Below are 15,167 nucleotides of genomic sequence, written 5' to 3'. Positions count from 1 at the left end.
CACTACGCAACTGCATACACTGAAATCACATAACCCGGGAAAGACACTTGTTTAGTATCAAAAATGCATTTCTCCAACTTGACAAACAGTTGGTACTCGCACAAACGGGTCAGAACCAGCCTCAGGTGCCCCACATGTGAATCCCAGTCTGGGGAGTACACCAGAATGTCATCGAGATAGATGACCAGAAATACCCCCAGGAAGTCGTGGAAGACCGCATTCATAAATCCCTGGAACACAGGGGGGGGGGGCATTACAAAGTCCGAAAATGTCCTGACGGGGTGTTGAACGCGGTCTTCCACTCATCTCCCTTTCGGATGTGAATTAAATTGTAAGCCCCCCTTAAGTCCAATTTGGAAAACCAGTGGGCCCCTACCACCTGATTCAATAAATCAGGAATCAGGGGCAAGGAACACTGGTTCTTCACTGTAATTTTATTCAAAGCCCGATAAGCCACACAAGGCCTCAATGTCCCATCCTTCTTCTCTACAAAGAAGAGACCTGCCCCGGCAGGGGACCTGGACGGCCGGATATGTCATTTGGCCAGAGACTCCGACACATTGAAAATCAATCCCTTAGGGATGGGACTGTCGGGGATCAAGTCTATACCACAGTCCCACTCCCTATGGGATACGCCAGAAAATCAGACAAATACTCAGGGATAAGTATGACAAGAGGACATTGCAGTCATGGCATCAGCTTTTGCCCCCGTAGTCCCTGCCATTGGTTTTATTCTCTACTGGACAAATACTGGTCTTTATTTGCCAATAAAAGATACCGATGAATAGAAATACTGGGGCAAAAATGGGTAATTTTTAAAAAACCGTCTGCGAACAATATGGCCCTGCGAATAGATACATAGATTTACATGAGCTCCGTATTACAGTCCGCAAAACATGGACCAAATAGAGATAAAACACACTCATCTGCATGCGGCCTCTAGTTGTAGAGCTTTTTATTATAGAGGAATTGGAGGGGTTTTACAGGCGTTCTCCCACTCAGGATTGGGCATCTGTAGCAGATTGGCGGGTATCTGATGCCCGGGACCCCCAGTGATCAGCTGTTCCCCCAAGCCAATGCTTTAGTGTACGGAGCTATTTTGTTGCTGGAAGCAGACAGCGCCGTACATTGTGCGGTGGTACTGCAGCTGAGTTCCACTGACACCAGTACCAGCCCGCAGCTAGTGAAGGCTTCCAGGCCTACACTGGTTTAAGCCCAATAAGCCCTCAAAGCCCCACTGACAGAAAAGTGATGGTGGGCAGAATATGGCGACAGAAAGCAATTTTTTTAGCAAACATTTTTTTTTTTTTTTTTTTTTACAGTAGTACCGCGTAAAGAACTCCTTGTAAGGCCGCGTGCAGACGGGAGGATTTGTATTGCGGAATCTGGAGCAGCAAATACCTTCCCTAGCATGCAATGCAAAAATGACTCTTCATGGTTTCCGCTTGCGGATGAAAAATCGCAGCATACTCCATTTTCCTGCGGATTCCGCACGGACGGCTTCCGTTGAAGTCAATGAAAGCCGTCTGACCTGCGGCCCGTCCGCAATTGACTTTGCAGACAGGCCGCGGATTCCACGGGAAAAGCAGAAGTATATAAAAAAAAAAATCTGTACTGCACATGTCTGATGGCGAGCCGTGCGGATCATCCGCAGTGCGGAAAGTAGAAAATGAAAGCGGGTACGTTCAGATGTTGCTGCTGCCAGGACCGGATCCCACTGCGGGATTCCACACGCCCGTGTTCATGCATTCTAATTTGGTACCGCTATAATTGTAGAAACCCACAGGATACATTTAACATGTCATTTATTAAAACACGGTTAAAAAAAAACTTCCGCAAAGAATTTTTTAAATTTTTTTTATTTCACGCCACTTAGAATTTTTTGAAAGGCTTTCAGTATATTACACGATGCGTTAAATTGTACCATTAAAAAATGCAACTCATCCCGCAAAAAACAAGCCCTCATACGGGTATATTGATGGAAAAAATAAAGTAACAGCTTTCAGAAGGCGGGGGCGAAAAATAAAAAAAGTCTTGAAGGAGTTAAAGGGTCCTATGACTAGGTGATAAGTCAATTGTGGTACAACCTGTTTAAGTATTAATGACACATCCTTCGAATAGGTTAATAGATGATTAGTTGGGGTCCGCCGCTCAGGACCCCAGGCGATCAGCTGTTACCAAGCGCACTGACAATATGGATGGATCTGGAAGCTGGCAGCTCTGTACACATTACAGCGGTTGGTACTGCAGGCACAGTACCCACTGAATACAATGCAATACCAACCCGGGCCGTGGCAATATGTACGGACTAGTGGTGAGCGAGTATACTCGCTAAGGGCAATTGCTCGAGCGAGCATTGCCCTTAGCGAGTACCTGCCCGCTCGAGACAAAAGGTTCGGGTGCCGGCGGCGGGCGGGGAGCTGCAGGGGAGAGCAGGAAGGAACGGAGGGGAGATCTCTCTCTCCCTCTCTCCCCCCCCCCCCCCCCCCCGCTGACTGCCGCTACTCACCGCTCCCCCGCGCCGGCACCCGAACCTTTTGTCTCGAGCGGGCAGGTACTTGCTAAGGGCAATGCCCGCTCGAGCAATTGCCCTTAGTGAGTATACTCGCTCATCTCTAGTACGGACCTGTCAGCTTCCAGCTCCATCCACACTGACAGCAGCCCAGATAACAGCTGATCAGTGGGGATTGTGAGCAGAAGACCCCCGTGATCAGAAGGTATGTTATCAATAGTAAAAATCCCAGACAACCCCTTTAACTTCTTCCTTTTTTCCTGAAGACTCAATAGTGAGTTATACACTGTTCTGGCTCCATTCATCTTATAGGTTGTGTACTGCCTCCCCCTAGTGGTAGAATGTGGAATAGCACTTAGTAAAAGTTTTATTTGCAAAATTTGTAGTGAGGTCCTCCAACATAAACCCCGTCTGTGGCAAATAATATGGCCCCTGCAGGAAACAAGTGATCAGGGTTCAGTGCAGGAAAATAAGCTTGTGTGAAGCAAGGACCTCTTGTAGTGCCAAATGTTGATAGCAGCTGCCACTAGGGGGAGCTAGCTTTACTGAGCACTTATATACAGCACATTGACTTCAGACAGAATTCTAGCATTGAATGCCATGGCACTATGCTGGCACTACTTATGGGGAACCTCTGATGCCACTGCAGGAACTTTAGCTGTCATTATGGGGTGTAGCTTGTACTTATGGATGGGTTTTCTGCTATCACGACATACATGTAGGTGTAGTTTCAGGACAGCTGGAGAGCTACAGGTTGCAGAATGCTAATAAAGCCATTAAAAAAAGTGTGTTTACTTTTTAAAAGTAATAAAAACATTTAAAAAACGATATTAATTTGGTATCGCTGTAATTATACTGACCAACAGCACAAAGTTTTACTGCACTGTCGTGTGGGTGGTGCGAAACGGGTTCAGAATGGCGCAGTGATGACAGATGAAAGCAGGCAGATGACAGATGCCCACCGCGGACTCCGCAATGCCAATCCCCCCGTGTGCAGGAGGCCTTACAGTAGCAGTGGGTGACATTTAGGATATGTTCGCACAGTGGATTCAGCCACTGAATTTTCCACGCAGAATCTGTCTGTAAAAACGTGGCAGAAATCCGTGGCTGTTATGCTGTTTTTTCCCCCCGCTGATCCGCACGTGGGTTTAACCCCGTCAATAGGCAAAATCTGCTAAAAACTTGCTGTAAAAATGCCCAGTCTAATTAGAATGTTGCCGCTTTAAGTTCTGCGTGGCTTGTCATTTTATGCTGCAGGTCTTCTCCGCCGTCTGCGGACGCCGTATCATAAAATCCCATCCACTATCCCTGTACTATAAATGCTGTGGATGTTTTCCACGTGCGAACGCACCTTAAGGGCGAGCACCCACTGGCGTTTGCGTTTTCCGCAGGAAAAAAACGCAGCGGTTTCGCCGCGTTTCCTGTGATTTTTTCCGCGCGTTTTTCGCGGCGTTTTCGCGGCTTTTCCATTAATTTCCATTGACTTTCATGGGTGCATTAGGAGAAAAATAAGGACACATATGCAACTGACAGTTCCTATGTTAAAAACGCAAACGCAACGCAAAAAAAACGCCAGTGGACAGGAACACATGTTATCTCTATGCCTGTGCAGGAAAAACGCAAAACGCAGGTAAAAAAACGCCAGTGGGTGCTCGCCCTAAGGCCGCCTTCACACGTGGCAGAGTCGCTGTGGGCTTTCCGTAGGAAATACACACCACATCCACAACTAAATATTTCCGATTTGGCCGCTATTTTTTAATTGCAGATCTTAACCCTTGTAGTTCATGAGTTGAATTCTGCAGCATAAATGGACAGGCTGCAGATTCATGGCAGAACATTTCCGCACTACGTGAAGATTTGTGAAATCTCCCGCCTCTGGATTGTACTGTAAAGGCTGCAGGTGCCAAAAGAAATCCAGCAACGCTTACAGCTCACGTGAAAGGGGCTTAGGTCGCGTTCACACATAGCGGATTTGGTGCAGATCTTTAGTCCAATTTCTGTGCGTGTGTGTGTGTGTGTGTGGGGGGGGGGGGGGGGGGTGAGGGGCCTGGCCAGAGGCGTAACTTGAAGCTCCTGGGGCCCAATGCAAAAACTGGAACGGGGCCCCCGACTATAATGCTTTATTCATAGTACTGGGCTTCCTATATGGAGAAGAGAGGCCTTATGGACCCCCCAAGGCTCCTGGGCCCGGGTGCAACCGCATCCCCTGCAACCTCTATAGTTACGCTCCTGGTCCCCCTAATCCACCCCTGCTTGTGACAACTATAATGTGACATGGAATTATGTAGTTCAAGCTCAGTCCCATTCAAATGACTTGGAGAAAGCTTGCAGTACAATTCCGGGACCCCCACCAGTATAATTTAAACATGATTCTGACTTTTCTTCCCATTAGATCTGTTAAAGCATAAATATTAAGAGTGCAGCACGAGAAAATTTATGTTAGAAAATGCGTCAAAAAGACGCGTACTTTGGAGGCGGAATTCACGCGGACATTCACATATAGTGGAACCAGTGCGGATTTTCCGGAAGGTGTGGATTGGTGTGGACTTTGAAGTGGTGAGGTCTGCTGCGGTGCCAAGTCAAAGAGCGAAATTTGTAGCAAGTCTGTTTAAAAAATACACAAAAATAAAAAAACAATTGTGCAGAATTTGATGCAAATATTCCGCTGCAGAAAACCTGCATCGCTCCCGTTACGTGTACCCTAAGGCCGGGATTGCCACGGAATCTCCATGCAGGGAAATTCCACTGGCAATTCTTTACCTGGGATTAACCCCTTGAGTGGCACGCCCGGAAATTTTCCGGGACGAGCTCCACTGCTCATAGCAACATAGCCCGGAAGATTTCCGTGCTATGTATCACTATAGGAGCTGCAGAGCACAATGCCACAAGCTGTGACAGTGTGCTCTGCCTGCATCGACCCACAGAGAACAAAGCAAGGGCTTTGAAAAACCAGCAGAAGATATTGCCGACATGTCGGCAACCTCCTGCTTTGTTTACAGGTTGCCATAGAGACCATCGGCTTGTCAGAAGCAAGCCGATGGTCTCTGTGGCAGGGAGAGCTGGTTGTTGGCTGTCAGAGGACAGCTAGGTACTAGCTCTTACAGCAGAGATCAGAGAAAACCTCCGATCTCTGCTGTGTTAACCCTTTACATGCTGCAGTCTATGTGACTGCAGCATGTAAAGGGCTGTCACTGCAGCATGTAAAGGGCTGTCACCATCGGACCCCTGGAATGTGATCAGGGGTCCTGATGGGTCCCTGTGGAAGTCCCCTAAAGGGACAAAAGAAAAAAAAAATAAAAAAAAAAAAAGTAAAAAAAATATTAAAAAAATAAAAAAAACCACTTGTCTCCCTTTACTTTCTAAAAAATCAAAAATACAGTCACACATGTGGTATCCATGTGCGTCGTAATGACCCAGAGAAGGAAGTTAATACATTATTTAACCCCTTAATGACATGGCCCCATTTTTTCTTTTTTCCCCATTTCTTTTTTTCCTCCCCCCTGTTTAAAAAATCACAACTTCTCCCGCAAAAAACAAGCCCTCATACGGCCATGTCAATGGAAAAATGAAAAAGTTATGGCTCTTGGGACGCAACTGCAAAACTAGTTGAAATTCAATGATTAGACCATTTTAAAAAACCTGCCCTGGTGGGCACGACAGGGTGGTAGGAAACCTGCCACTCAAGGGGTTAAGCAGCAAAGTGGATGAGATTTGAAAAACTCTTGTCCATACGCTGCGGCCAAGCCGTTGAAATTGACATGCCGCGCAGAAATCAAAGCCGCGACGTGCCAATTTTATCGCTACTTCTGCTGCAGCCAGCTCTCCTTTTTATGAAGAAGAGCTGGCTGCAGCGGAATAAGCTGCTTGAAAACCCGCAACAAAACCAGCAGGACTCCAAGCTGCGATAATCTCGCGGAATTTCCATGCGGTGCCGCTACAGACATTCCACGGGATTCCTGTCCCGTGTAACCGCAGCCTAAGGCCTCGGTCAGACGGGCGTTTTTCCCTGCGATTTGCACATGCGATCTGCGTAGATATAGACCCAATGCTTTGCAATGGGATCGGTCACATGTCCACTTTTTATGCGGATGTGCAATAAATTATAGGACACAACGATTCGCAGAACGCGCCTATCTGCGTTCTGCGCATCGTTGTGTTCTATATACGCGCTCAATATGCGCAGGGACCAATTAGAGGCAGCTCTCAGCTATTGAATGACAGCTGAGAGCTGCCTCTGATTGGTCCCTGCGCTCAGCCAATCAGAGGCAGCTCTCACTTACCCATTCATGTGACCAATCAGAGGCAGCCCATTGAGCAGTCGAGGATTTTAAATCCCCGGCTGCAGAATACTACACAGAGCAGTTCAGGAGAACTGCCGGCCGCCAGGAAAAGGTGAGTATCCCTTTTTTTTTTTACACATTTTAGGATGGTTTTCAGGGAAGGGCTTATATTTTTAAGCCCTTCCCGAAAATTCATCCTGCGCTCGCTGGCAGCCCATTGCTTTCAATGGAGCCGGCTGTATTGCCGGCTCCATTGAATTCAATGGGCGAACATCGTTCTCCTCTGCCATAGCTGTGCCACAGCTGTGGCAGAGGATAGCGGGCAGCGCTGTGCCGTTTCGCCGAAAACGCTGCTAGCTGCAGATTTTTTGGCGAATCCCGGTCACGCGATTTGCGGATGCGCATCCGTCATGCGATCCGCAAATCACGCGAAAAACCACCCGTGTGACCGAGGGTTAAGGCCTCCCTCACACTTGCATTTTTACTGCAATTTCACTTTCGCTTTCAGCCGCAGGGAGCCGTGGCCGACAGTAGGGTTCAGCATATCTCATCGATGATGAGCTGCACTAAACAGGCAGAAGTCGAACAGCCACCGCTCGAAAATCGCTGCAGCTGCATAAGCAGTCCCAGTGAAAACTATTTTTTAATACAAAGACTAACACCAGGAAAAAGGGAGGAGGTAATTTAATTTATATTAATATGATGTACAATACATGGGTCAAAAGGATAGAAAGCCTGAAATTCATCATGAGAAATCAGGGTAATTGTTCCACCTGAACACCAGAAGGCATTAAGCCCCAAGAGAGCGGCAAACCAGTATAAAAAACTCCAGAAAAATACACGTTGAGTTTTGGCCAAATGGTGCCTTTAGTTGAAGAACAGGAAAATGTAAAAAAAATGCAAAATTGAAGCAAAAGATTGTCAGGACCGCACCAGGACTGACGATGAAATGGGTTCACCAGGCTTCACCATGTACTGGAACACAGCAGGGTTTCATTCCGCAGTCTCTCCCTCCGGGGCGAGCTGTCTGAGGCTCCACAGTCCATCTATTCGTTGACCTATGACAAGAGATTTTGCCAAGACTCTAGGACCGCACGATCTTTTCCTGTGACTCCCAGGATCTTGATAAAGTCCAGCTGGATGGAGAAGGAGGATGTTCTCTGTGAACATCATGGCCTTCATCTTCCCGTAGTTGACTTTGGCTCCTATAGCTTGACCGAATTTCTCACAGGTCCGGATAAACGCCATCATGAAGTCCATTGTTGAGCAGATACTTGGCCACTTGACGGTCTGGCCCAGGTCTGGCGATCCCTCTGTTCTCTGGATTTGGATGAATAGACTCTGCAAGGAAACACAAAGAGGAGATGTGAAAGAGGGCAGTTTTATCAGAGCCCAGAAGAGGACCAGGGTTGTGGACGGAAGCGGGGGACCGTCGCCAGCAAAAGTGCCGATCCCACCAAAAACAAAGAGGGGTGCAGAAGGAAGCTGGGGACAGTCGCCAGAAGAAAGCCCGGTCCCGAAAAAACAAAGAAGGATGCGGACGGAAGCTGGGGACCGTCGCCAGGAAAAGGGCCCTAGGCTATATTCTGAAGCGCAGGAGAAAAAAAACATGCTTTTTTGTTTTAAGAAAACTTTTTTAAAGCACGACACTTTTTTTTAAATGCAATTTTGTTTCGCTGCAAATCAGAAACGCATAAAAAAGACACCAAAAATGCTCAGAGTGACTGCAGAATAGAGCAACTACTGTACAATCCCCCCATATAACAGCGATTCCCATCATATCTAACGATCAGCTGTGCAGTATATAAACATGAAGACACATGAAGTCCAGACAGATGGGAGAGATGAGGCGCAGAAACAAAAACACTTATCTGCGAATGTCCACTTAGAGCGTCCAGAAGCTCCTCTCGGACAGGGTTGATGGAGGCTGCTAACAGCGAACAGCAGCACTTACATCCATGTAACGTCCACCGAGAGCGTCCAGAAGTTACTCTTGGACAGGGATGATGTAGGCTGCTAACAGCGAGCAGCAGCGGTTATATCCACGTAACGTCAGCCTAGAGCGTCCAGAAGCTCCTCTCGGACAGGGATGTGGATACACGACTAACGGCGAGCAGCAGCGGTTATATCCACGTAACGTCCACCTAGAGCATCCAGAAGCTCCTCCAGACAGGGATGATATAGGCTGCTAACAGCGAGCAGCAGCGGTTATATCCATGTAACGTCCACCTAGAGCGTCCAGAAGCTCCTCTTGGACAGGGATGATATAGGCTGCTAACAGCGAGCAGCAGCGGTTCTATCCATGTAACGTCTGAGGGGGCTAAAAGGCTCCCCTCAGAGGGCGGAGCTAGAGAGAGGATGGGGCTTGAGATGGTTCTCATACTGATTCTTCTCTAGCCAAGAGAGGGGGCAGGGCTAGAGGGTGGATCCCTCTAGCCCCGCCCTCTCACTTGGCTAGAGAGGAATCACTAGGAGAACCCTCTCTAGCACTGCCCCGCTCTCATGAAAGCCCTCTAGCCCCACCCCGTATCTCTCTAAATATGGGGAGATCTCTAGGAGATCCCCTGTAGCTCTGCCCCCTCTCTCTCTTCACTATGGGGAATCCCTTCAGCCCCACAGGCTGTTTCGCAATCTTCTCCCATTGATTTCAATAGGGCCGGCGCTGCTGCTGGCCCCATTGAAAACAATGTGTGATATCGCTAAAAGAAAGAACATGCTGCAATTTGTATTCTGCATAGCATCGCAGTGCACTGCTATGTAGGAAAACATCATGAATGTGAATGAACCCATTCAAAAGAATGAGTTTCATATTTGTGCAAGATTTGTGTGTCATGCAACACACAAATCTCGCACAATTTTCTCACCAGTGTGAAGGAGCCCTTACTCTTTCCTGATCTGACATCAGGTGTGTAGTGACCCAACGGTATGCTGGGTGGTAGAGTTGTTAAGGCAGCTGTATGATGCCCAGCACAAGAGCCCTTTCTTTTGAATGGCTCAGCATAAAACACCCTGTTTTATGTCCTATCAATGGATTGTATGAAGCTGTTTGTAGAGGAGTTTCCCAGGCAAATGCTATTTCTGACCTGTTCTCAGGATAGGTCATCAATATTTGATCGCTGTCGATCTGCTGCTCGGGATCCTCAGCGATCAGCTGATCACTTGGCCCACTATCAGTGCAGCAGAGCCAGACATAATTATTGGGTTGGAGCCAGAAGTGTAATAGGCGGCTTCCCTGCCACTGATTTCAATGGGAGTGAAGCCGCCCAGTACGGTTTATTCACAGAAACTATTTTCCCATGCCAGTTCCATTTGATTGCAATATGGACAGAACTGTCACGGAAAAATAACCCATTGATTACAATGGGTTAATTTACATGAGCAATTTTTTGGGTTGTTTAGTGGCCCAGACTGTCTATTCCTGGCCCCTCCATAAATGTCATACATGTAATGTCTTTTGTGTAGATGAACTGTGCAGATTGCTTAGTCTCCTGTTATGTGTATTGCACAGCTTCAGCAAGTGAGAGGTTAATGTCTGCAAGAGACTGGGAGATGTCTGCAAAAGTAGCAATTTATGTCCTGTCATGTAGTATGCTAGAGACTATAAGTATGAGTGATTTGAGTGTGGTAGTAGTTCCATCACCGGGTCTTCTACCCATCATCTTCTGGGTTCCTGCCAGCCACATGGGGGTACCTTTAACCCTCATGTGGTGAAGAGGATGGAAGAGAAAGAACGGTTTTTATGAGGTCCCCAATTCCAGGAACCATTAAAAGAGAGAGAGAGATCAGAGTGAATGAGAGTGACTAGTCCACCATGCGGAGATCCAAGTCTTCAATAAGTGTTTGTGCAACGGCCGAGCAGCGACTCAAGGAATGTACCTTAGTATGGGTGGCAGGAAGGCCTGTTCTGTCACGGTGACGCCAGTACTCCAACTGGACCCTTGGGGGTGAAATAACGATGAAATAAATGAGTCGAGTCCAGTAGTATATTAGTAATCTGGGAGTATGCAGATTTACTGACTTTGGTATTTTGCAGTATAATTGAATTCACAATTTTCCGCCAAGCTACTTTGAACAGGTACATGCAGATGCAGTAGTAGGCAGGCAATTAAACACAATGAGAAATACAATAACCTTTAACTTGATAAGAACCTGACTTCAACGCTCTCTCCTTTCCTTTACTGAACTGACTTGACAGACAATTTCCCCACTAGTTGTCTAGCTGAAGGATTGATTTGAGTTTAGTGAAGTATAGATAAAGCAGAGGGCAAAGTGGCTGTAAGGCTAATCCTGGCTTTGGGTCAAACGGGTAGCTATGACTCACTGTTAGTAGAAGGCTGACTTCAGAAAGATTCTCCTTCCCTCTACCGTGGGATGCCAAGGGAACAGGTATACACCATGCTCGACCTTTTAAGAAATCATGCTGCACTGCTGACTCACTTTTGTATGCGCACCTCCTCCTCTCAGACATGACTGACTGCAGCCTCTCCTCTCTCACACCTGGCTGAGTCTTCCTAACTGCTCACTATCCCTCCCTTTTATCTCCTCAGTTTCTTTCCTGCACTTTTTGGACTTCTCCCACCTTTGCATAGGAACTTGTTTTGCTGTTTTCCCGCCCTTGGACTATGTACCAGTGAAAATGAATCTATCAGCCAATGGGACTGCAGCTGACATCAGGCTAAGCTCTAGGCTTAGAAGAAAAGGAGAAACAGGGTTTCTCAGATGTACAACACCTTCTATGTCTAAGGATAGCGCATAGTCAGGTGAGACAGGACAAGTATTACTGTGAATGTCCTGTAGGACCCGCTGGGCCACTACAGTTCACCGCCCACTTAAAAACACAGATGCCCTCGGCTCTACTGAGCTGCGAGGAGCAGAGAGGTGTGCCTACCAGGTATCTGTGACAGTACATAAGTTTAGAGTTTGTACACTTGAAAGGGGTTCGAGTAGACTCGTTGGGTTAGGACAGAACCCTAGCTCCCAGCTTGCTATAGGTCACCTACTTTGTTCTTCTGCCCAAAGGCAACCAGAATATGCATAAACATTTAATGCAATAAAGACATGAAAGAAACATACTGAATGGTAAACCACCTATGAAGAAGGGAATTTATGGTTAGGCAACAATCACAACACAACATTACTGTGGAGTTCTGTGAAAAGTTTGCATGTGCACCCTGGAAGAAAAAAAACATGCAGTAGAAACAACAGCTTGATTCTTGGTAAACTTTCTGTTGACAGCAGAACAGCCACGAGGATGTGCAAGAGTCCATAGAAAACATGATAAGTCCACTATGCACTAGTACAGTGCACTAATATAAGCGTCTCTTAAAAGAGGCTAGAAGAAAATGTGAGCATATAAGACAAACATGAACTGGTAGCAAACTTCAAGCAGTCTCTTGAGGCACATGACTTAAACGTTGCAAAACTTATGAACTGAAACTGTAGAACGCGCCGAGTAGTCTCTCAGACCACTGAGCTTGGTTGCTGCAAATGTTGCAATAAATAAAGTTTGATGCTTGAAAAAGGCTCGACAGAAGCCGAAACGCGTTGCAACATTTACCTACTTGTTCTTACATGCAATAAATTGTTTTATGAGGAATATCCCTGCTTCGTTGGAATTTCCCTGCTTCTTTGGATATTGGGGTGCCAGGAGCCCAGGCACCCCCTAACAAGTAAGATTTTCATACCTTGATACAGTTTGACGGAGCGCATTAAGTGAGTTTTTTCCCTATCTTGAATACATATTTCTTTCCTCCTTGACACGACTGTTTTGGAGTCGCTCGCTGCTGCTCTCCCCCAGGGGATGTTTTAGGACCGTCAACGTATCTTGTCCTAAATTGGTTTGAAAGGCCTTAGTGGACCAACGAACTGACCGGTCTCTTTTCCATAGGACCGGTTCAGTTGCGGTGAGTTTCTTTTCATATTAATTCTGTTTTCAATTTTCCTGCACACCATTGGAGCGCCGCTTCTGATCCAATTATCTATTCTCGCATTAAGTAGTGTGTGATACGGTGACCATGCTGATGCAGGCGCTCGCGGATTACTCCTTATCCTTTGGCAGGTGTGGCTTACAGACGTCTGATGTCTTACGTGTATGTCAGATGGATGATGCCTGACACCGTTCCCTATGTCAGCACAGTGGTGACTCTATTGCCCTGGTGTGAGGACACTTGGACTGGCTATGGTTTACCATCTGTATGCATGTGAGCTCTGGGTGGAGTTCCTGTTATATGTTGTCTGCACAACCATGTGTCTTGGTGTGAACAGTGACATGTGTGGTATGTCTATGCAAGTTGCCAGACATGAGGGGTGAGCTGTACTGTTCTGGGTTCATTGTGTGTGAACAGTCATGTCATATGTGTTTAGGTGCATGTCCCCAGGTCCCTAATCAGGGATAGCTAAGTCCCAGATAAAGACAGTGGGGCCGACCTTATCGGGACGATTACCCTGTTTTAGACAGCGGTGCCCCACTTTTCCTGATTAGAAAGGGACAGGAGTCCTTCCTTCATTGCCTGGAGAAGTGCAAGTTCTGAGAGCAAATGGTTTGTAAGTGTTGCGGTTTCAAAAGAACACAATCCTACGACCATTCTGAGGAGTGGCGCTTTACAAGAGGACTTGTACGACGTCTGGAGAATACAATTCTTTCTTCTCACACCTCCATAAAATATATTCATGCATTGATTACTTTAGGGTAGATAAATGGCTACTGCAGAAAATTCTCTCATCTAACGTAGATATCATGTTTTGGTAAGACCATGCCCCTAGATCTATATGCATAAGAGAGGAATTTAATCTACCCCCATCATCGCCTTGGAAATTTAATAATTTCCCCCTTAACAATCTAAACTTCTAAATAGAAACTCACAAAAATTCGGAGGAATACTTCCATTTAAATGACATCAATGATACTTCTATCTGCATCGTTTGAAAGAACAGCAAAAATAGCCCGGCGCTCCCAAAAAAAAAAAAAACAGTCCGTGTGGAGCAATGCAATAAACCTGTACCGGTAGCGCAACGAAACGCGTCGACACATTCTGCAATAAAAAAAATTCAACTTTAAGAGGTTTATCGCATTGCTCCACACGGACTGTTTTTTTGGGAGCTCCGGGCTATTTTTGCTGTTCTTTCAAACCATTTTATGGTCGCATCCCCACCCAGGGATGTGACAAGCCGTGGCTTGCTCCCCCCCCCTCTCCTTCACAGGATAGGGGTCAGAAAACCGGAACATGGACCTCCATTAAATTGGATTCAACGCCTACCAGGACGTGGAGGTGTAAGGTGGGTGGCCCATAACCACAGCTTTCCCACCCACACCGGGTAAGTCCTATTTTGCACCAATTTTGGCACTTGCTTATTTCATATCAGCTACAGTGGGCTGGAGCGCTGTCCTTTACCAGTTTTTTCTACTTCTATCTGCATGGTGTGCACAAACAGCGGTAATGAGAGGGCATTTCCTAACAAAATCAGATGTCTAAAAGAAATTGATTTCATATTAGCACTTATTATACGCTTAGAAGACGTATATAAAAATCATCCCATAAACTTCTATTAAATTTGAAAAAAATGGACTTCCAGCTTCTCAGCCTCATGCTAAACAAATACGAATTACACCTTCGTAAATCGAAGCTTAACAATTTCAGCCGAGGAAATAAAGCCTCTAAACTTTTAGCTAACAGGATTAAAGCCAAAGAAGCCTTAGAATCAGTTTTTGTTTGATTCTCATAACAATAAGGTTATTAATTCACATGAAATAGCAGAGGAATTGGCTCGCCATTATAATTCACCTTATAGCTTAGAAGATGACGCAATTATCTCACATCACTCGCAACTTGATGAAGACTTTTTGAATCTTTCTTCCATCTCTTTCCAGCTCTCAAATCTCATTTGTCAATAAAGACATCTCCACAGCAGAGATTCTGGACACCAGCTCTTCCTTAAAACTAAACAAGTCCCCGGTACGGATGGTCTATCTAATGAACATTCTTAAACATTTGCCCGCTGTCCTGCCCCATATCTTTTAAAGATCTTTAACCGCTCAGATCAAAAGGGCTGGTTTCCCTCCGAAATGATAAACGCATCAATTCTCACACTCTCGAAGGCAGGTAAACCGCACACCATTCCTGGAAAGTTTAGGCCCATTTTTAAAATTAAATTCTGATATAAAAGTTTTTGCAAACACTTTGGCCTCACAAAACTTTCTACCAAGCTTAATCCTAAACGATCAAGTAGGCCTTATCTCAAACAGACACGCTTCTGATGCAACCATGCATTTATGGTGATTGTCCATGATTTCAAACCTCTGGAATCAGATTTTTCAACTAATCTCAAACCTAACATCCAGATTCAAGCCAACCCTGCCTTAGCTTTGCTAAACATAG

Source organism: Eleutherodactylus coqui, chromosome 8 (genome assembly GCF_035609145.1).
Source record: "Eleutherodactylus coqui strain aEleCoq1 chromosome 8, aEleCoq1.hap1, whole genome shotgun sequence".
Classification (NCBI taxonomy): Eukaryota; Metazoa; Chordata; class Amphibia; order Anura; family Eleutherodactylidae; genus Eleutherodactylus; species Eleutherodactylus coqui.
The sequence above is the reverse complement of the archived record's forward strand: the minus strand, read 5'-3'. Positions refer to the sequence as shown.